Here is a 23,936-nt window from a genome sequence, read left to right on the forward strand (position 1 = left end):
ACACATCCACATTAAGGGAGAGCCGTTGATGGAGGGGAGCGGGTGAGGTCTGGGGGAGGGGGGGGGGGGGGGGGGGGATGACCACCTATTAATTAGCAAGCGCTTTTGAGGAGCTTTGATCCCGTATGGGTCCCCTGTCTTCCGGAAAGGCTTTCTGCCCTTTTGAATGCGGCAGCTGCGACCAAGAGAGGGTTAGGGAGAGAGAGAGAGAGAGAGAGAGAGAGAGAGAGAGAGAGAGAGAGAGAGAGAGAGAGAGAGAGAGAGAGAGAGAGAATAGAAAGAGAGCGAGAGAATAGAAAGAGAGAGAGAGAATAGAAAGAGAAAACCGAAAAACTGGGTGTGCTTTCAAGTGAGCCGTAGACCCTCAGGCTCTGTGGCTCCCGCTTACCTCACCCCCAGCTGGAGGGACTGCCCCTGCAATCATGTGCTGCGGCTCCAGGCTTTGTAGAGAGAGAGAGAGAGAGAGAGAGAGAGAGAGAGAGAGAGAGAGAGAGGGAGAGAGAGAGAGAGAGAGAGAGCGAGAGAGGGAGAGAGAGAGAGAGAGAGAGCGAGAGAGAGAGAGAGAGAGGGAGGAACTAGCAAGCTGAGAGAATTCTTGGAAGGCAACTTGAATAACGGAAAACAATTAAAAGGTAGTGTCCAATTATCTCATGCCTTCCAACATGTCGCCGGGCAACAAGTTGCAAAATAAAATAAACAAAATGAATAAACGTAAAAGAAATGTAGGTGTCGTGTTCTGGCAGCCATCCAAAAATCCCCGGACCACCAGAGTGGACCATTACCAACCCCACCCTCTCTCTCCCTCTCCCTCTCCCTCTCTCTCTCTCTCTCTCTCTCTCTCTCTCTCTCTCTCTCTCTCTCTCTCTCTCTCTCTCTCCCTCTCTTCAGAGGTTTGGTTGTCACCAGGGCAACAGCATGATAATGCTCTGAGCCTGTATCAAATAGATGGACGTAGTCTTAACGGTCCTTGGTCCATTAGTTTGTTCGATTTGATCCATAAAACCCCATTGACTTAACGAGTAGTGCTTTGAGATGCAAACCCCTGACAACAAACACAGGTTCATTATTAAGCTTGACGACACCTGTTTCACACACCAATCCGTTTGGAGTAGCTTTTGTAAAGGGTAAGGTATTGAATTTATTTATCAATATTCATATTATTATTATACACTAGGGACTCACAGAGGCATGCCAATGAATAAAAGGACATGCATTTTATGCAATTTTTTTGCCAGTCTATTCATCAAAAACACATTGTTGGCAACACAAAAAAAAGGCAGAAACGCGGCATTAACAAATCCCTCCAGCCCTCCGGGGATATCATTTATCAGCAGATGACATTGAGGTTGAAAGTGTGGAAATGGGGATGGAGGTGGCCCTCGCCCTCCCCCCGTGATTGTGACTAGATCTGAAGAGGCTTTTACCTGTGCATGAATCTGACTGGGGCTTTGAAAGAGGCCCCCATTGTCCACGGAGCAGCCGCACGCGGGCCCCGCTCTGGCAGAGCTTCTATGCTCGCCTCGTCTGCTTCATTATGACACACAGCCAGCAGCCCGACACAATGCGTGCGGTGGTCTTTGGATGCGCCATGTCTGATTGTGTGTGAGTGTGGCTGATGTGTCTGTCAGTGTGTGTGTGTGTGTGTGTGTGTGTATGTGTTTGGTGTGTGTGTGTGTGTGTGTGTGTCTGTGGGTGTGTGTATGTGTGTGTGTGTGCATGCGTGCGTGCAGTATACCGTGTTAAGGGAAGGGAAAACACTGTTGGGAGATAATTGTGCTGCTTCGAATAGGCTCTGCTCGCTGTAAAACTGAAGCAGATTAAAATAAACAACTCAAAGGGTTTTCCGACAACTGCTGTCAGGCATTTGCATCTGTGTTTGCATGGATGTATGTGTGTGCATGTGCATATTTGTGCACATACGTAAGTGGGTTAAGTGGTAAGACATCTTTCGACATACGGTAGGTGCCTCTTTATTATTTTGATCAGCATTGATTTTCAAGGACTGTGCAGAAGAAGTAAAATAGTTGCAAGCCCAATGTGTTGATTTGTTGTTTTGCAAGAATCAACAGTTTTCATGACCAATATTCACCTTGGAGCTCAATGCCCTCCCCTGTCCCGTTCCCATTCCTCAACTTCTTGAAAATGTATTAACACAAACCATAGCGCGTGTTTGCAATGCAAATTTAGCCTGGCAAATTGCATAGCATCAGAAATGTGCAGTGTTGTTTTACTAGCTGTTTATTAATCGGGGATAACCAACATCGACCATAATCGACGTCAGCTCATATCCTAAAATAAAAACAACCAGGCAATTTGTTTTCACTCATATTGGACAAATATCTTCACTTGCCTTTGCCTTTGATTACACTTAGCATAGAATAACAACGAGACTCCCTTTTCTTTAGACGCTCGCTCACCAAGTCGACGGCTGCTAGAGCCGCATGGCAATAATGATAGCACATAATTAGGGTTTCATATCCCTTAGCCTACTTCATTATTGCAGCCTCTAAAACCAGAAATCTGCATTTTGCATGTTTCTCAATATGAGAGAAACTCATTAATTGTACACAATAAGGATTACGGATACGCAAGCCTAAGTGTATTGTTTGAGAGGGAACAGAACGGGAAGCGAGTAGCTCTTCCTGTTTCCCTCACCGTGCACCCTCTTCTGCCTCTGCATTCCCTTCTGTAATTAGAAGCACATCCCATTAGCATCCCGATGCAAGCGCTGGATGTATTCCTGGCTCGTGTTCATACCACGTTGTTTAATGTCCATCATGCACACTGAAGGAAATGCCAATTGTTCGTCATCACCTATGCATTTTATTGTGGTATTCATATTTCCTGAAAGGGTCGTATTCGAGAAAGGAGCTGGTGGTGGTGATGGTGGTGGTGGTGGTGGTGGTGGTGGTGGTGGAGGGGTTATAAAGAATGAATTTGTATGGAGGTGCACGGAGACACCACGCCCCGTAATTGTCTGAATGTGTAACATGAACTATGTATCCGTTGAATCCCCAGACAAGGTCAGCATTACTCTGCTGTTATTTGATTGCCCGTATGCACACACACGCGTAACCAAATCAGCCGGGTACAGGAGGGGTTACTGTTTTCCCTCAAGATGGATGTGGGCTGAGGCAAAGCGTGTCCCGACGGAGGAAACATTTATTATCTTGAGCATTTCTTACAGATCGTTTCTCAAATTAAATAAGTAGGGGGTGGGGCTGGGGTGGTGGTGGTGGGGTTGAGGGGGTGCTGTGGAGGAAGAAGAGGAAGAAAAAAATACGAAATTGGTTGAAAGATTAATCAGAGAAAACTCTATTACTATGACAGAAATAAATTCAAGAGGAAGTTGTCACATGATGAATCGCTGAATGAAACATATAAAGTAAAAAATAAAAGCGTGAAAGTAAAAAGAAAAATGCATGGGAAATGAAACTAAATGTACCTGGTAGTCAGCAGAGAGGGGGGGGGGGGTGTACCAACCCCGGCCTCCACCCCCACCATTCCCAGGACGTTACTTTCTCTTCATTTATTAACAGCTGTCCAGGACAGCGCCAGGACGTAAACAAGCACAGCTCTCCAGTGAGAGGGCACCTCATCTAATGGTTATGAAATGCATGATCAACTGCAGCCTATAGCTCTCTCCTCCCCCCCACACACACACACACACACACACACACACACACACACACACACACACACACACACACACACACACACACACACACACACACACACACACACACACACACACAGCCACACTTATGCAGATACCAAGGAATGGCCGCTCTTTCCGTAGCACCTTGCTCACCATAATTTCAAACAGCATACATGCATGCACACACATACACACACACACACACACACACACACACACACACACACACACACACACACACACACACACACACACACACACACACACACACACACAGAGACACACACACACACACACACACACACACACACACACACACACACACACACACACACACACACACACACACACACACACACACACACACACACACACACACACACACACACACACACACACACACACAAACAAACCTCTCTGTTGCGCTTACGCTGAAGCATTTGGAGGAACAATGATAAACTTTTTTGTTAAAACAACATAAATGAAGGACAATAAAACCTCCAATCAAGCACATTCAAATTGGATAATAAGTATGCAACATTGCGTTTTTTGGTGAAGAACTCGCTGCATTCTAACGAGAAGCTGCAATCTCAGAGTCAAATAAAATCATGTATTGAAGAACAGAGGCACAGTCAAACTCTTTGCTCCAATGTGCTTCCACATGACATTCGGGGGTCTATAAAACACATCATGTAGTACAGGAATGAATGTTTCTTCCTCTTCTTTTCTTTGTTTGATAGGATTTGATCTCCAAATATGGGCGCATTCTCACGGAAAGAGGTTCTGGCCAAACATCAAGTAAAACAACTCTGAGTATGGCATTTAATGCAGATTTCTCCAGTTATCTCATTCCACCTGAGCCGTAGGCAACCCCACAATATCTGGTGTGGCAAACGCTTCCTATGTCTAGAATCGACCATTGCAATGATCTTCAAGTATAGAACTGTGAAATAAAAATGTTTCCTGGTTAATGGCCAGGCCAAAGACTGTAAGTATTATTGGTTTCGTCGTAATCCCCAGAAATCATCTCATCACATCATGCATAACGAATGACTGTAGCAGTCGGGTTAGTCCCTGCTTGATGTCAGAAGGAATCAAGACCTTGGCTGGAGGGCCCACAGTGGGAAAGTTCTCCCACCGCGTCCCCCCGGCCAGGTGGCACAAATCTAAGATGACATCTTTTCACCGGGGTTATGGGGACAGAGTGTCGGAGGGATGAGCCTGAGGAACTCAGAGAGAAGGTATTATTTATTCATGGCATTACATGTGAATACATCTGAGAGGGAATACACATAGAGAGAGGAAGGGGTTTGTAAAAAATGAAAAATTAAAAGTTCTGAGGTATTGATTAAAACCTAAAAATAATTCACCCTCTACCAAGTGGAGTTTTACGATCGGTGGAAAAAAGGCAAAAAGAGAAGAAAAAAAAGAAATGAAAACTAAATAATTTATCTTTTCAAACTCATCTCTGCCGCTTCAACTTTGTTTGTTGCGTCATCCAGGCATGTCAAGTTATCCCTAGGCTGCAGGAGCAGACAGTTGTGAAGTGAGGCATGAAAAGAGGGGGGACATATCGATCACTCCTTCTCCACAGTCTGGGGGACCAGCGAGCCGTGAACATCCAATGTGTGGAGGATGAATGCCTTTCGACTGAGCATCATAGGTCACAAGGCAATGGCTGTCCAATTCTGCGTGTTAGAGTCCTGGGTGCTTTTTTAACGTCCTTGTCTGCATACTTAATCCATTTGAGTTTTGTTTTATGATTTGTCGTCCTGTCGTCCAATGAATTGCGGAACGATATATCCTGTTTTAAGATCACATATCTCTGTTGTAACCTGCAACACATATTTGTTATTTTATATTTGATTAAAAGAACACAAAAAATGAGGGTATCTAGAATGCCTTTTATCTTTTTAACTGGGGAAACCAATTGCAACTGCTCTCGATATGAATCGATTTTCCAAATGGAACGTTGTATGTTTAAATAAGAAAAGCGATAAGAAATAAATGTTGATGTTTTTTCAAAATGTATTTTGATGTTTTGATATAATTGATATTTCATGTAATTATTCTTTATCTGATAGATAAATTAATATTAATCGCATTCATGATGCATCATCAAAGCCCAAATACATCATCTGCCCCTTAATGGTTTGTTTTTCTGCGGGATAACATATTTTAAAAGGGCCTCCTCCCATACGTAAACACCACCAGGTCGGAGCATCAAAGCAGAGTAGTCATCAGAGTAGTGTGGGCATCAGACTACTTTATCTGGCTCCTCCTGATCCAGGGAGAAGCGGTTGATGCAAAGCTCGGATTTGTTGCCTGTAATTCTCATTCTGTCCATCACGACCACCGACTCGTGACCACAAACTTGAGAGGGGACATATATTGACCTATAAACCAAGAGCTTTGTCCGCGAACTCAGCCCGATAGATGAATAGTCAATAATGCACCCACAAAAACCAAGGACCCTCCTTTAGTTGTCAATCAATCACCTTCACTGCAGGCTGGACTTCCGACCATGGAGCCCGTCAGTGCTAACACTCTCCCGCTGAAGTCCCACCATATCCACGGGCGCAGATCCCGGGGGGACGAGGCCCCTAAGACTTCTGAAAAACATGAATTTGTCCCCCCAAGTAGAATTATCGAAAGCAATTAGTAATTTAAAATATATATTTGATAGAAAACGCCTCCACTTTTGAAATAATTCACACACGGTTAGTTAGTTAGTGTCCCCCTTATGTTCTTTGCTCAGTGGTCTGAACCATTGCATACATGATTAGCATGTTGTACCACTGCTCCTACTTTCAGATAATGAATGGTGCCACCCCTGTGGAGGTGTGGCTCTGTAAAAGAGGTCAATATGTATAGGGAGGGCCTAAAAGGGGTTCCTCATATATATTTTAAGCTACTATTAATGGCTGTGCGTCCGTTACAGCAGATCATTTAATATACTTTGGTGATATTATTGACGTCCCCTCCAGAAAATACTATTTTGTGGTCCCCCAACCCTAAGGTGTAATGAGATCAAACCTAGGTTGACCAAACCTATGGACTGACCTTTACTGGCCTCTGCCCTGGCCATCACATTGTTGCAGAAGAAATTCAAAGAACAGTAGATCCAGATATCGGGAACTGCCTCCTTGCTTTCGATTTCCCACCCTTACCACAGGGCTGCACTGCCAAACAAACCGTGCACTTGTATGTCGAAACCTATCAATACACAAAGAGTGATGTCAACTTTTATGAGTGAAAGTAAGTGGCGAGTTGACGAGATTGTTTGCCTCATCAGAATTGAAGCCCTGCGAGTTTGTTTGGACAGAGCAATCTGACAAACTGCGTCCTGTGTCTGTGGAATCCCTTCACAGGATTATTTTGGCAGCCTTCCCAGCCGCATGATAGACATTGAAGGACCGCTCATTAGATGACACGCTCGATAGCTCCACTGGAGCCTAGGGGCTAGGTCTAAGGATCTCAGAATCCATAAGCCATGGCCAACACTGGTCCGGACCGTCGGCAGTTCCTTCCAAACTGTCATGACTCACATGAGCATCAGTGTCTGCCGGGAGGCCCACTGAATGGTTCCATGTTGAACACTACAGTACGATGTCTACAGCTTGGCTCTAACTGCCCACAGCGGTTGGTCTTAAGCATTTTAGAACAGCGGTCCCCAACCACCGGGCCGCGGACCGGTACCGGGCCGCGGGACATTCCTAACCGGGCCGTAGGTTAGTAGGCTACGACATGAATAAAAAAATAAAAAAAAAAGAATCATGCAAAATGCATGCACACTTAATAAACTCAATTTACTTCGCAATACTGTCTCTCTTTTACATGCCATGAGTCTATATGCAGTTGTTAGATTGCATCTAACATGTTTGCATTTTTGGTAAGGTTTTAACTACTTTTCTTAAGCATAACTGTCTGTCTGTCCCGTCCTCAACACGTATTGGCATCAGCGGCTGCGCGCGCAGCCTAAGCTCACTTCACTTGTTGAGTTCAACAGTAGTGTCACACTATGAGCTCAGCTCAAACTGACATTACTGAGAATGACGGCTGTTTTTAAACTGGCAGATAAAGTTGCTGCATTTAAAGCCAAGCTTGATTTGTGGGGACGACGAGTGGACAGGGGAGTATTCGATATGTTTCCAAACATTAGTGGGGATTTTGGGAGAGACTGAGGCAGGGCCCATTCTCTCGCAGCTGGTGCGCGATCACCTTGTTGCGCTTTCAAATGAATTTGAACGTTACTTCCCATCCTCCAAAGATCCACGGCGAACGAATGAGTGGATCCGCAACTCATTTGTCAATGTCCCGAATCACTTGTCATTGCAGGAGGAAGATCAAATGATCGAAATAGCTAATGATGGTGGTCTTAAAAGTGTGTTTGAGCAAACCTCTCTGGCGGGTTTTTGGATCAAAACCAAAGCGGAGTATCCCGAGATATCCTTAAAAGCGCTGAAAACGTTGCTTCCATTTCCCACCACGTACCTATGCGAGGCCGGGTTTTCGGCATTGACTGCAACTAAAACAAAATTGCGCAATCGATTGGACATTTCAAACACGCTAAGGGTGTCACTGTCTTCCACCACCCCCAGATGGAACCTTCTTGTTGCAGGGAAACAAGCACAGGGCTCCCACTGATTAAAATGAATTGTAGCCTATTCTGTGGCCTCACAAACGCGTGTTAAGTTCCCTTACTGAAATTTTGTGTTGTGCATGTTTACACTTGATAGATATGTTACTTCAAGTTTAGTTCAATATATTTATGTTCATAGTTGTTCATTTTTCACTTGTTCAAGTTCACATTCTTTTTTAAGAGTTTGTTACCTTCACTGTTCATAAATAACTGGAACTAGTTACTTTAAATGAATGCATGCACAACACTATATGAAAATATCAACAAATTGGCAACCTCTGCGCAACATAACCCAACCCCCCCCCCCCGGCCCGCCCCGCCGGTCTGTGAAATTTTTTGGAGAATCAAACCGGTCCTTGGTGCTGAAAAGGTTGGGGACCCCTGTTTTAGAGGATACATATTCCACCTGCGCTTTTTCCACGTCAGACATTTAGGATCAATCAGCATCAATTTTCATGTCCAAGACTTGAAATGGATGTCAATGTTTCTTACTCAAGAGCATCAGGTTAGGTTAATGACTTGGCACTCGTGCCAACACTTTGAAAGCCTTTGAAAAGCAAAGAATAACACACAGTAACCTGAATTGCAAATCCCCAGTATTTCACAATTCTGAATGTAATTATGTGACTCGACATGACTGACGGACTGGTTATAAATAATGCAGTGGCTGCAATTCGCTGTTCTGCTTGGGTTTACTAAAATTCCAGATTTTCTGTTAAAGTTAGCATTTAAACAGACTAATTGCGCACCGCTATTTCTTCTTTTTCTGTGACACTCAGCTTGAACTCTATTGCATTGGAATCTTAAATGATCTTGTGATTTGTGATTAAAAATGACTTTTAAAATGCCTCAACAGTTCAGTATAAAGAGGTTAATGGCCTTTACTCTTAGAGTCCATTCTTCAGTATATTCATTGACTAAAGTGCTTCTGCCTCTGAAGTCTGTCGATTTTCATTAAAGCAAACAGCACCTTGTGCTCCATTGTATTGTATTCCTTACTGCCATTTGGTTGCATAACTGAATGGTTTGACTAAGCTTTTGAAAAATATATTTAGCTAAAAATTACTCTGCTTTCAAGTTTTACAATATTCTGTGAAAGTGATTAACAGAAACCTGTTGAACTTTTATTAAACTGTGTCTAACAAGCCATTTAACCATTATTTTTTAATATATATAGTTATCTACATTATAATAGTTAACCCCTTGTCAGTTTTCGTGTTTGACGTATAAATGCCTACAATGCAGTTTATTAATATGTATACTATTATTATCCAAGTGTATTATCTATTTCAAATACAGTAACATTTCAACATCACATTGTATTTCATTAGTCGTTTAAGTGGCTAAACATTTATTTCATTAGTCGCTCACATAAGTGGCTAAACAAACCTACCAATGTCTGCCTACAGTGTTATAAGGACAATGAACCAATCCTATTGGAACTATTGGCATATGATGGGTGTCGCTATCTTCCCAGCCCACACCTCTCTGACTGGAGAGCTTTTCTCCCGATGACCTCCCCACCTCCCAAGGATGACACAGTATTGTTAGTGGTGATAATACAGCCCTCTTGACACACTTATAATTGTCTCTGCCGTAATGTGAAACTGTCAAATCCCATTGTCTGACTTCTCATTTCTGCCAAATCGAAGTTGGGTCAAATTAGAATAAAAAGTTAAACTTTGATTAATTACTGTCGGTTAGCATCATGGGCATGGGTATAATACTGCTTGCAGAACGTCCATCACTTTGCCTTCCAATGGAAGTTTAATTTCAAAGCCTTTTCACATTTTGTGTCCTCATCAGCAAAGGAGCGTGCCCCCCTCATCCAGAAGAGCTGGTGGATTTTATATATCTTCGCTCCGAGCTTCCGATATCATTTCCGCTGAAGGGCCCGTGCTGGAGAAACAAATGGCCCCTTGTCTCCTCTTCTCATTCAAGGATGGGCCTGATTATTCTCATCTTTTCATTGCACAAATAGCACTCCTCCTCATTCTTTCCTTTTTTTCATTTATTTTTAAGCTTCTTTCAACAACTAACTAAGTGCGTTTATTTTAACAGGAGGTCATCTGTTCCTGGTTATGAATTCCAGGCAAAAATTGAATTACATTGATCACTCTCTCGCATGATACGGAGACTCCAGGGCATATTTTCTTGAAAGGGCAGGTGGGCTAACTCTGACAGCCAAGCTTATACTGGAGGGCCAACCCTGTTAGTGGCTCCATTGATAATTTAAAGAGCTTGAGCCAAGTGTAAATGGCCCATAAAATGTACTCACTAATTGATGCAGTGTAAAGGGCATACGGCACTGGCGGAGAGTCATACAGGGAGATGGAAATGATTCTAGTACATTCTCTGTAAATTACAGATTTCCTGGCAGAAATAAATGGAGCTAAAAGCGTGGTCTCCAAACAGGAAAAATATACGAAGTCTAGGTATCAACCGGTGGAGACTTAACGAGCGTAATTACCTCTATTGCTAATGCAGGGTTGTAAGCCCTTGCAAAGCAATGGGATTTCTATCCTTTTCAAGAAAGTAATGTTGTGTACAACATAAAAAAAAAATTGAGGTTGTGAAAACTTCTGAAATTAAAGCATTGCTCACCCTTGTGAGGCTAATTAAAAAGAAACCCGACCAGAAACACCCTTTGCAGAAAATAATTGAACACAGTGCTTCTGGTAATACATTTGTAGTGAGTTAAAGATTTGGCCTTTGCTTCTCATCTGGACACTACCTTACAAGAATTTTAACAAACTTAAAATACGAAAAAGAAATACAGTAAGTAAGCTATTTCATTGTAGTAATACTATTAATGGAAAGGTTTTGTTATGCTATCAATCATTTATTGATTACATTTGTGTTGCAGACAAATTTTTCAAAACATTAAGGTCCGCTGTAATTTAGATATTTTTTATATATTCATGAAACATACTTGGGGAGATAACTTTTTATTCACTAGTGACGAGGGGCCAGTCAATCAGATACACTTCAAATGAGTTTGACCGCTTCTCTAGCATGTCCGGCACCGCTGTGTCAAGGTCATCCGTGGAGCTAAAATTATGTTTCCTTTTCTTCTGCCGCATAAAAAAATATCTCACACTATTAATTGGATTGAACTAACCAAAGATGTCCACAGACTTGCCTCCTGACATAGATAATTGGGTTTTGAGACACAAAGGCAAAAAGGGCATAGTTTACAAGTGAAGAAATGTAAACATCTTTCTTTCATCTCCGTCAGAGCATGTTGAAAGTGTTTCTGAGAAACAATTTATTCCTTGGTTACAATACCATCGACAATTTTTTTACTTTTGGCCTTTCTCAAACCAACCGTTCTCATTTCCATTTTGATTAAAAAAATACTGTGTCAGATATTGTGCTACCTCTATTGGGATATCTTGCATGAACCTGATAGTCACAATTAATTGTGAAAAGAAAGTGTGGCTATGAAGTTACCAATTCAGAATATATCAGTTACAATGATGAATCATATTCAGAAACCATGACTCATCCAAATACATGTTTGACACTATATAAAATAAATAATGGATAGATAATGCAATATACACATTTAGGAAAATGTCAAACTATACACGTATTGGTTTATCTTCAAACAGGGTAAGCTTTCTCCACACTGTTGAGTTTTGGACTATTTTTTCTGAAAATAAGCACAGATTAATCATGGGGATATGAACTTGGATTAAATCCAGTCCAATCGGATTGGAAAATAATACGCCATCCTCATGTTCAGCAATATTGCCCATTCTCAGCTATGCAAACAGATTCTCGATAAAGATGGAGGTATTTTCAAGTATATATTGTGCCACATGTCCATGACATTTTTGTCTCTAGCTGAATTGGATGAATCATCCTTATAAGAAGGGTTCCAAGTTAAATGTATGGATGCATAACATTGTCTCCACAGTGCTGAGCCCTGTCAAGGCCATAGCAAAACATTTCTCCCTTTTTTTTTTTCTTTTTTTAACACATTTGACCTTACGTCGGAAAAGTATGCGTTCAATTGTGTACAGATTTCTTGAGAGCGAACTCCTGTATGACGTGGGCTCGTTGCCTACTCGGTGTGAGGGGGTGAGACAAGTAAAATAAATTGAATTATTTGAGGCATGAAAGTCAGGTGAGGTTGCATGTAAAAGGTCAAGTGAGTGCGCTGTTATTCAGCAGCCTAGCCACATCGTTGATGTCGACCAGCTGAACCTGCTGGGATCTGAGGAAATCAATAACCAGACACACCTGGTCGTATTTACACCAGAGGCCCGCGGCTGTGTCGCATTTTGCCTTTTGTTTGTATGTGCGTGTGTGTATGTGTGTTTTTTTTACATACATATAAATCAGAAATGAAAAAAGTCCCTTTATCTGTTGAGGAAAGAGGGTGGCGGGAGGGGCACATCTTTGAAAAGACAGACAGCATCATTGTTAGATTTCCATAAACCCCAAGACAGGCTTTGTGTGGAAAGACAAAGCCTGATTGATTGCCTCTAAATTTGGGATGTCGCCGCCGTACCCAGTATTGAAGGCAATACCGCAGGTAACCTTCACTGGGCTGGGAGCAACAATAAACACTTGTCAAGCAAGACAGAAATAATGAAGTGCCCTTTGCAGCAAGACTCTCTGGGAATCTTATTTGCAATTTCATTGAGGCTGCATTAACACCATTCAAATACCATTGATGGAATTGTAATTATTTATGTTTTGGGGAAGATTGTTTGTTTGTTGACATTTTTTGTTATGTCTGCCTGTGTGTGTGTGTGTGTGTGTGTGTGTGTGTGTGTGTGTGTGTGTGTGTGTGTGTGTGTGTGTGTGTGTGTGTGTGTGTGTGTGTGTGTGTGTGTGTGTGTGTGTGCATGCGTGCGTGCGTGCGTGCGTGTGTGTGTGTGTGTGTGTGTGTGTGTTTGTGCATGTGTGTGTGTGTCATAGATTATTTCATTTAAAGTGATTTTCTCTGATGTGACCCTGCCTATGAATCCGATTATGGTTGTGAATGTGTCTGAGAATGTAATATTTTCGAACCCTGCCACTGCCTGTCTATTAGGTTATGCTCCTCCACTGTACTGAAGAAATTGTTGTGATTCCTTCTGTTCGATATAGGTATTTCTTTTTCGGCGGATGAAGGATTTCGTTGACACGTCTCCTCCACCTTGTGCCCTATACGAATTGCATTTTAACACTCTCCTCTGGGGAGGTAATGAAGCCCAGCATGTCTGGTCGTTGATGTTGGAAGAAGCAAGCTGGTCACGCCTCAGTGTTTCTGCATAATCACCTCATTTGGGGACATTTGTGAGTCCACAAATGTCTCACAGCTCTGTTGCAATGAAACATTGTCTGTCCTGATTTTTTTTTTATCCAATCTTATAATAGCATTGGGTGTCGTGTGGGTTTATCCTTGCTTGTTTGTGTGTGTCTTGTCACTCAGTGCATGCACCCTCATTCAGTTCAGTTCAGTTCTCTCATTTAGTTCCACTAAAAGGTTAAAAACTTAAAATCTCCCAAGGACCTCTGACTATTAATGTTGGAAGTTATTTTAAGGCGTGGGGGCGTGTAACTTTCCAGAGCTCTCCAGTTTGTGTGCCTTTCACCAGCATTCGTGAAATGCTGCGCTGTGTCACACAATACATTATGACCGTGTGACGGCTGTATTTTGACGCAAGTGAACATCTCATCAATAGCCGTGTTAGGTGCTTCACGTTCCATTCACATGAGGTCAACTAGCAGACGCTCTTATCCAAAAGGAACTTACAAGTGAGGCTGAGCGCAATCAGTGTTTACACAAAATCAATGTTGAGGCAACAATTATTATTTCAGTTATAGAAGATTCTAATGAAAAATAATCGATGGGATAGGTTTACAGGGTGACTAGACCCAGGCTGGTTAATTTTGTTTGTATTATCATTATATTAGAGTGGCAACACTTTAAAATAAGATAACATTTATTGTAATTATGATAATATTTAATTAAATGCGGTTATAATCATTATGATATAGCGTTATTGACGTTAGGATTGGTGGAATAGTGGATTACGGTTAGCCCTAACACTGTCAAATAATGTATACATTAATACCATTTATAAGAAACACTATTCATGCATTATTATTAACTGTTAAATAACTGTTAATTCTTGCTTTTTACTGCATTAACTCATGTTTACTAATGGTTAATGAATGTACCCTTAATGTAGAGTGCTACCATTGGAGCATCAAAGAAACGCATACTGTCCTTATCAAACACAAGTACTATGGCCTCAAGGCGCACACAGGATGAACACCCAGGGAGGAGACGCTCTCAGAACAGAGGGACAGGTTCTCTGATGTGTCCTGTGAAGATAAGGAGGGACTCTGCAGAGGGTCAGGGGGAGAGTCCTGCTCGTTCCACTGTGGAGCTACCACCTCTACTGGACTGTGAATAAGATCCAGCCAGTGGAAGTGATAGTGCTAGTCACTGTTCATTAATGGACCTCAGAGGCCTGGTAGGGATGAAGGGATGGATGAGAGAAGTGATGGATGATGTGAGGGCATGTCCAGCGGCTATCCTCAATGGCAACATCAAGGAGGGGAACCTGTTGCAGTCTTGACTTGTTAAACAGTGATCCGGTCAGCTAATAAGGAAGAGAGTATAGGGTTAATAAGTTGTGGTATATTTTACAGTGTCACCATTATAAAAAGGATCACTCTTTTGTGTGTATAAGGATCAAGTTGTTCATCCATGAACAGAGATGCACATACAAACACACGCACGCACGCACGCACGCACGCACGCACGCACGCACGCACGCACGCACGCACGCACGCACGCACGCACGCACGCACGCACGCTCTCTCTCTCTCTCTCTCTCTCTCTCTCTCTCTCTCTCTCTCTCTCTCTCTCTCTCTCTCTCTCTCTCTCTATTGCCTGGAACATCAGCAAGACACACATCAGGGACCGAGGGGCTCTGAGTGGGGTTTAACTCAATGAAAGTGTTGAGCATCTCTCTGCAGTGCCGCGGGGTAGTGACAGTGTGCAGGCATGTGTGGTCAAATACATGACAAACCAATGTCACAAAGGTGCGAACGGCCACTCGACCTGCAACATAACCCCCTCGATATAACCCCTTGTCTGTCTGAACAGACGGACACACAAGGACAAAAGATGGCACATGCGCATGTGCAAATGAAAAAACAAAACTATATTCCTTTGTATAGTGTTATTTTTTCTCTGTTCTGGGCAAAAAATACATTCACAATCATATTATTCTTCTACATTGAGTGTGAGAGAGATATCCATCCACCTGTCTGGGCCTGTGTTACGCCAACCTATTGTGGCAGCTGAACACCCGGGGCACTGTGCTGTTGTATTGAGTAAATCCACACCAGGGACCAACTTCTCACTGCTATACAGATAGGGCTTCGTATGCCGACTCCGGCTTGGTCTGCGCCTAGCTACTCCTCCAGATCGACTTCTGTGTCCGAGGGAGTAGAACAAATGTGAATCGTTTGTAGTTCATCAGGTGGTTAAGAGCTGAATCTCACTTTCTTGCACATATTTTATTGGACACTGTTATGCATACTGAGAGAGAGAGAGAGAGAGAGAGAGAGAGAGAGAGAGAGAGATCCCTATTTTGCTGCTTTGACACCTGCTTTTCGCCAAAGGGGTGAATATGAAAATGTATGATTTTCTGTAATATTATGCAGAGGACGCCTATAGGTCATTTGCAGTTGATGCCACACTAGGGGAACCCAAATGTTATGAAGGGCGTTGGATTATGTTGTGTATGGTTGCTCAAATTAGTCAAACCGAGAGAAAATCCATAGTTGTATTACGTTCTAAAAATAATTCACCAAAAAGGTGAGAATGCAAAACACAATAAAATAAAGGGTGTGTTGTGAAAACTTCATAAAAAGGCATACAAGCAATTATTATTATTGAAAAAAACATTATTCTTGAGATTATTTCAATACTTTGTTACTTTTGTATAATGTATTCATGTTTTTGCTTCCCTGTAGTAAATTACCATACGAATCGCTGGTGATGAGTAAGTGGCACTTCCTTGTTAGCAAATATGTTACATTTTCAATAAATCAACAGTAAAGCATTTAGCGACCCTACATGTATAATGGTTTTGTTTCACTCTTCTAATGGGCCTTCTATGTAACCAAGTCATGTGTTAAATTGCTTTTCTGTCAGCTTTTCCTTGTTTGTGTTTTCAGGCCGCTCGAGCGCATTAAAGAATATAGATTGTGTAGACTAGGCTCCTGTAACCTTGAATCTACAAAAGGGGAACCAATGTTAGAGTCAACAATACTGCGAGGCGAAAGGACGAAGTCAAGGTAAGATGAAAGCAGGCGCTCAGAGGGTGCTCTGAAACAAAAAAGGTTCTGCTCCGACGAAAAAAAGAATATATCCAGTATCTGTGGCTGTTGTAGTCCAGGTATATGCTAGTCTGATTCTGTATTGATCATTGATTGGGATTAATAAAGTATCTATCTATTGCGCCCGAATAAAGGGGGTCATCTGGGGTCACCACCCCTAGAATTTTTTCAGCATTTAACACGAATTACCTGAAATCCTAAAATCAAAACAATTCACTATCATGTGGGATCTTCTTTTTAATTAAACCCCAAAACATTTACAATAATGTTTAAAAGTGCATTGTATTTCATATTTTTCCCTAGTATTGTTTCATTGTAGGTAATGGCAGAGATGAGGGATTACTAAAGTACAACCAAAACCATAATTAAATAAACTGATTTAAACATTGTTGTATGGAGACAAATCCAGATATTGTGGCCAAGGTGTAGCAAATTGTGTTTTTATATTTTTTCTTCTTGTCCTTTATTATCCTCTCAAGCCCTGTGTTCTGTCCCCTGTTCTCCCATATTTTTCATGTCATACTTATTATATCTGTTAGTAATTATGACATCAACATTTTTCATGTGCGGACCGATATATAACAGATCAAAGTTTTCCTCTATTTTGTAAAAAATAACCTTGACCACTTTACAACATGGATACAAATGTAGATTATTAAGTATTTTCGTAGTGATTTCTAGCAGAATAATATTTTCCAGGGAATAAAAATAATCTATTCTTTACCAAATCATTTGTATTGTGATGCAGTATGCCAGACAGACCTTACAATGGATGACATTGAGAGGATGAAAGATGTGTTGAAGCAAACCTGATGTGCTTATATGATTAAAACACTGGAGACAAAATTCAGCCAAGAGTCTATAAAACCCCCACCAAAACAGGCCTCCTTCTCTGTGTTGTTGAAGGTTTTTCAGCTTTGTAAGCCATAGATCTCCTGTAACCATTTGTGTGCACTTAAATGTGAGCAGTTTATTTTAGTGCTGCTGAGGTTGAGACGCAACCTTCCCTCTAAGTTTTGGCTTTCAGGTTCAACATTTCATGTTCAACGGTTTTGCGTGTTTGGCACAATGAAATGCATCTACTTCATCAAAGGTGGGAGTTTTTGAAAGAAGCCAATGGCATTCAGGCAAGCGTTCAGGTGCAGGGTTGCAGGGATTGTTGACTGATTTGAGGTATTTGTTTGCTAGATCACAATCCTGGTCAAGCAGTAACAGAACCAGGTGAAACACTTTCCATGAGTGATGACTTTTGTGTAATTTGTTCTATATTGTCAGCCTCTGTTGTCCCAGTAGAGTAACAGAAAAATGACATACAATAATAAATAAATTATAACAATAAATATATAACACAAGTCATTTGTTCTAGCTTAGAATTTAAAAATATTAACAGGGCAACATTTCTGGAAGCATATTTTCTCATATTTTCTCATATTTTCTCGCAAAATCCGTTCACCCAATAGGCTGTTTTTGTTCCTTTCAACAAAGTTACAGTAGCCAGGATTCACTATATGAAGCTTAACCTGGGCTTGTCAGTAGGCATCATTGTCCATGTCCAGTCCAACACATCACAATCCTTGTTCAAGTCAAGTAAAAAACACAGGTTCAGCGGTCTTCCAGCAATTCCTCTAGTTTCTGCTACTGACGTTTAGCAAAAGAGTATTTCAATGAGGCAGGAGCTGCAGGATTCTGAAGAAATGGCAAGCATATGTTGAACAAAGTACTTAACTAAAGCCTTAAATATCTCCAGAATAAATAACAACATTTTAAATCAGGAGAGACTAGTATTTAAAATGAACATTTAATGACAGCAACACATTTGGCGATTAGACACCATCAAATGATGTCATGGGATGATGGATCCATGAAGTCTGCAGGGAGATGGTTTCCCCTTGAATGTGTCTAGACGCTGGTGGTATGGTGACTATGGCTGGAGATCCTGCCTTGAGGGCCCCATGTCCTCCTGAGGGAGGCGGATGGAGATAAGCCGGAGGAGGAGGAGGTGGTGGAGGAGGGCTGCAACAAGTCACAAACAGCAGATATGAGCAAGGCCGAGAGGTATAGATATATATATATATATATATTTATATATATACATGCATACATTCTGAGTTTGGTGCACCTGTTTGAATGCAGAAAGTGTTTCATATTGGTTGAGAGAACAGGGGGCGGGATCTGCAATGACAGCGTGGGAACTAGAATAGAGCATAGATGAATGAGAAATAGATGGGGAATGTCTTATTGCTGATTTAACTTTTGCATTAGCTGCATAATACCTTTTAGACATTTGATGGCATTAGCCACTTGCATTTCTCCATGGTACAGGTACACTGTCCCCATGGTACAGTGTATCTTTCGGTCCAGCACCGGATTCGACTGCATCCCATTCTGCTTGTGAGCAGGATTCTGACAAGCTGAACATTTTGTTAAAGTTGACAAGCAAATAACACATTACACTTGTGATAATAAAAAGGAATCACTTTTGCTTACAATCCACAGACAATAATGTACACTTGATTTACATTATGCAAACATTGTGCAGTTATACTTATCCATCTTCTTTGGCCATGATGTAAATTCAAGGGGTTTCTTCAAGCCTCTGAGTATGGATGACCTGCAGCACAGGAGTCGATTTTCAGCATGTATGCTAGTTGACCTACTTTGGGTTGCACCTACCAAGAATATGTTTTAACCTGCAATAACACGAATCGATATCGATTTGCACGAATTGTAGCAAATCGATATCGTGGTGTGAACATCAATTATCTGCCACTGTTTTCTGTTTACACAACAACAATCACAAGTTTATTCATTAAAAAATATTTAAAAATAACTACTATTATACCTTCATAAGTTTAGCAATTGTTAAACCTCACAAACAGAACCATTTCCTTTTGAAAGTCAGTTCAAGTCGAATGGTTTAATGATACAAGGTTAATAAGGTTAATAAAGCTAAACACAAGTCACTAAGTAGATCGACTTGGTAGCATTTTTTGTTGAAAACTATAAGCATTCAATCACCCTGGCGATAACTAGCTGTCCATTAGTCCGTTGTTCCAAATTTGTGAACTCATCCACACACAAATAAATTATATGCCTCCAGGCCTTTTTAGGCTTTCATCTGATCCCATGTGTATGACGCAGTATGAGATAAGTGCTCTAGAGTTAGAGTACAGTCTCTATAGAGGGTGAATCCGCAATAATGTGCAATAATTCATTGGTTTGCAAACTGTTGACGTAAACAGAGCACCATGGTTTTGCGTTCCCCCGTTTTAACTCCCTGCCTCCACGTTAATCCTGTGCGTCAAGGGTCATCACGTGACAGGAAGCCACCTATTGATTTTATTTATGCGACGCCGGGAGCCTCCTGGCAGATGTTGAGCAAACAGTGTATTCGTGACAAACCAATGAGAGACAGGAGCTCGGTTCGTTCCCGGCGCAGCCATACAGAAGCGGACCTGACCTCCGAGCACTGACTCCCATGCATCTTCCCTGACAGAGCACCACGGTGCGGACCGGGTGTGTGTGTGTGTGTGTGGGGGGGGTGGGCGGGCGGGGGTGGGGGGAGCAGCTAAGCCGAGGAGGAGACCTTGGCAGCGTTCCCAGATGATAAAGGGAAGTCTTTGAGGAGAGACGCTCGGTGTTTATGTTTCCGAGCGAGAGGTCCGAGCGTTTGCTTTACCGCAGGGTGCCTGTTACTCCGCCGCCCCCTCCCCCCCTCCCACCCTCCCACCCTCCCACCCTCGGTGAAAAAAGGCCGGATGTTCCCTCACCGGAGACCGACTGTGAGCGATGATCGGGATGAACGCTTTTGAGCCTTCCCCCGACCCAACACCAAAGGAAACAACAAGCGGGAAGTGTTGGGTTTGTATTTTACTTGTGAAGGGATGCAAAGTGGGGCTGTTCCAAAGGTCACATCACACGCAGGGTGAAGCTCTGTGGCGCGGAGAGAGCGAGAGTGACATAAAACGAGGGAGAGCGCAGCGAGAATAGAGAGAGGTAGAGAGACACAGTAAAACAAAAGGAATCCGAGAGAGAGAGAGAGAGAGAGAGAGAGAGAGAGATTTGAATTTCGCATTGTCGATCATGCGAGCGGAGGATGAATGTTAATGCGATGGTGGAGACCAGTGCACGGCCAACAGTCCTTTGATGCCGCCATCAAGCAGAATCTCGCCCTGCGGTAGCTCCCCTCCCTGTGTCCTCGTCTCTCTGATACACTGGGTTTTCTGCATTGACCCTGGGACCATCGCCTTGAAATATGGCTCAGAGAGAGACGTTTTGGAGGGGTTGGGTCACTCAGTGTAGGAGGCTACGTGTACACAGCAGAGCCTCAGAGGGTAAAGGGATACTGCTCTCTGGGACTCCATCATTACCGCTTCAGTAGAGAAAAAGACTAAACAAAAAAAAAGTCCTCTAAAACAAGAGTGGAGTAGAGTTGAATATAGAAACTTTATAGAAAAAATAGCCATTTCTAATTTAGTTAAATGACCTTTTGAACGCACAGGAAACGCAACGGGAAATATGCCACCCCCACACATGTCACGTGGTGAAAAAAACAAGATTTTATACGTATGTGTTTATTTATATTGAAACATATTCAAGTATAGATATAGCTTGATAGATATATCACTTTATATTATATATCGATATAACAGTATATGTATTGATGCACTCGAAGACGGTGTGAGTTTATGACTACTGCCTTATGTGTAGTTTGTGCAGCATTATTCAGTATATTTGTGTCATGTTTGCTATTAAGGTTGAGAACCCAAAATGCACTGCAAAGAATATTTTCCAAACAACGGTGTTACTCACTCAAAGCTCTGGATACATGAAACACGAGGCACAAGGTGCATGCGACATCAGAAACAATGATCGAGCAAGGAACTTAACCAAGGCAAGGACTTAAATACACATGACTAACAAGACACCGGAAGGTAGAACATTGGAAAAGACAATAATCAACCTCAAACTAATAACTAGACTCAGGTGGGCAGGGAACAAGGTAATGACGAGGATAGTATGCAGGACTCAGGTGAGGGGCGGAGACACAGAATCACAAGCCAAGGGAAACCAAACTGAAGCACATGGATAGGACAACAAAGAACGGGAAGTGAATCACACTAACACAAACCAGGAAATACACAAGGGCTATTACGGGACCGTAAACATAAACACATAGAAACTGAAGACTACAAACAAACACAGGAAGATCAAGCCCAGGAGATATCACTGAAAAACCAAAATAAAAGTCCAACACATGAAACTCAAACCCAGAACCCTGACAATTTGTGCATACACTGAAACCGTCACTGAGACACAAGATAGTTAATCGCTTCCATTTCTTCATTTGTTATTATACTGTTATTATGTTATTATACTGCTAATACAGATAAGCTTTCTTGGATATAAAAAGTTTTTCTTCCTCTATCTATATCCTTAACGTTGGTTGGATTGTTGATTGGAACGAGATGTGGGACATTTCGGAATGCATAGAGTCTGCTGTGTTCCTCGTCTCTCACTTCACTCTACCAAGGGCCTTCAGTTGCCATGGCATCGTAATGTAAGAAACATCCATAGAAAACTATTCTTCCATCTCCCTCCACTGGTCTTCATCTGTACTTGGCAATTCAACTATTCTAAACCTATCTATATCTATTTATATCTTTTGTCCTTTATATTTTCCACTGTTAAAAATATAAACAAATGTCAAAGTGTGGGAGTTGTTTGTTGCCAATTACTTGCTTGCACAGACTGCAGTGGAACACTAAACGGAGATATTCTATTCTATTCTTAACCCTGGCCTCACTCCAAAAGCAATCAAGCAAACCCCAAAGTGTGTTCTGGTTTTTTACAGACTTAAAAACCTGGGGCGGTGCAAGAAGGAGAGAGAGAGAGGGAAATATAACTATGTTTGCAAGATGGAGAGCCAGAGAGAGAGGGGAAGAAAACAGTATGTTTGTGTGTGAGAGAGAGAGAGAGAGAGAGAGAGAGAGAGAGAGAGAGAGAGAGAGAGAGAGAGAGAGAGAGAGAGAGAGAGAGAGAGAGAGAGAGAGAGAAGGGGGCCATTGGTTGGAGAGTGTATGAGAGCAGAGTAGGGCGAGAAGAAGTCTCCTAGGGAGAGAGAGAGAGAGAAAACAGTATGTTTGGAGATAGAGGGGCAGATAGCGAGTGACAGAGGGGGGATTGACAGAGAGGGAGAGAGAGAGAGAGAGAGAGAGATAGTATTAGAGGGAGAGAGTGCGAGAAGAAAGGAATAAAAGAGAAAGAAAGAGATAAACTAGGGTGACGGGAAAGTGTCACCTAGTCGGTTTTCCCCACATTTCCCGAATGGCGGTGACAAATAGGCAAGTGCCATTTGAGAGCGGGCGGGCTTTGATGGGATTCCTGTCAGGGCTGGCAGCTCTAATTAGAAGTGCTCCACGGCAGGCTAAGAGGAAGCAGCGCGCGCAGCCGGGGTCACCGGTTCAATGACTCACTCAACACACAGCCAGAGTGAACGCCTCACACCACACACCCATTCACTCATGCCAGTCCAGCCCAGACAGACAGCGTGTCCCCCTCTCACACACACACACGCACGCACACACGCGCGCACACGCACGCGCACACGCACACACACACACACACACATGACAGTCCTGCCCAAACACACAGCGTTTTCCCCCTCTCTTTCTCTCTCTCACAAACACACACACACACGCACGCACACACACATTATGTAGTCATTAACACATGCACCTGCACATACACACACACACACACACACACACACACAAACAAACCCTCCCACAGGCATTCACACTTTCATATACACTTACACTCAGCAGCACACACATTCACACAGGCTTATATTCACACACTTTCAAAGGCTCACAAACCCTCTCCCTCACTCACACACACACGCACGCACGCACGCACGCACGCACGCACGCACGCACGCACGCACGCACGCACGCACGCACGCACGCACGCACGCACGCACGCACGCACGCACGCACGCACGCACGCACGCACGCACACACGCACACACACACACACACACACACACACACACACACACACACACACACACTCATGTCTGCTGTAAAAGTATTATTGTCCACTATATTGATTTGACAGATAGAGGATCAAGATGCCAAGGTATTTGATGCTCTATGGTGATTTTGTGTACCATGTAAAAAACACCCATTAAATCTGATTTGGAGACTCCAATGTGTTAACATAATGTTAACACAGCAGTTTAAGCTCAAAACAATCCAAGACATCCATCTCCGACTG

This window comes from Gadus chalcogrammus, chromosome 13 (assembly GCF_026213295.1).
Source record: "Gadus chalcogrammus isolate NIFS_2021 chromosome 13, NIFS_Gcha_1.0, whole genome shotgun sequence".
Lineage (NCBI taxonomy): Eukaryota > Metazoa > Chordata > Actinopteri > Gadiformes > Gadidae > Gadus > Gadus chalcogrammus.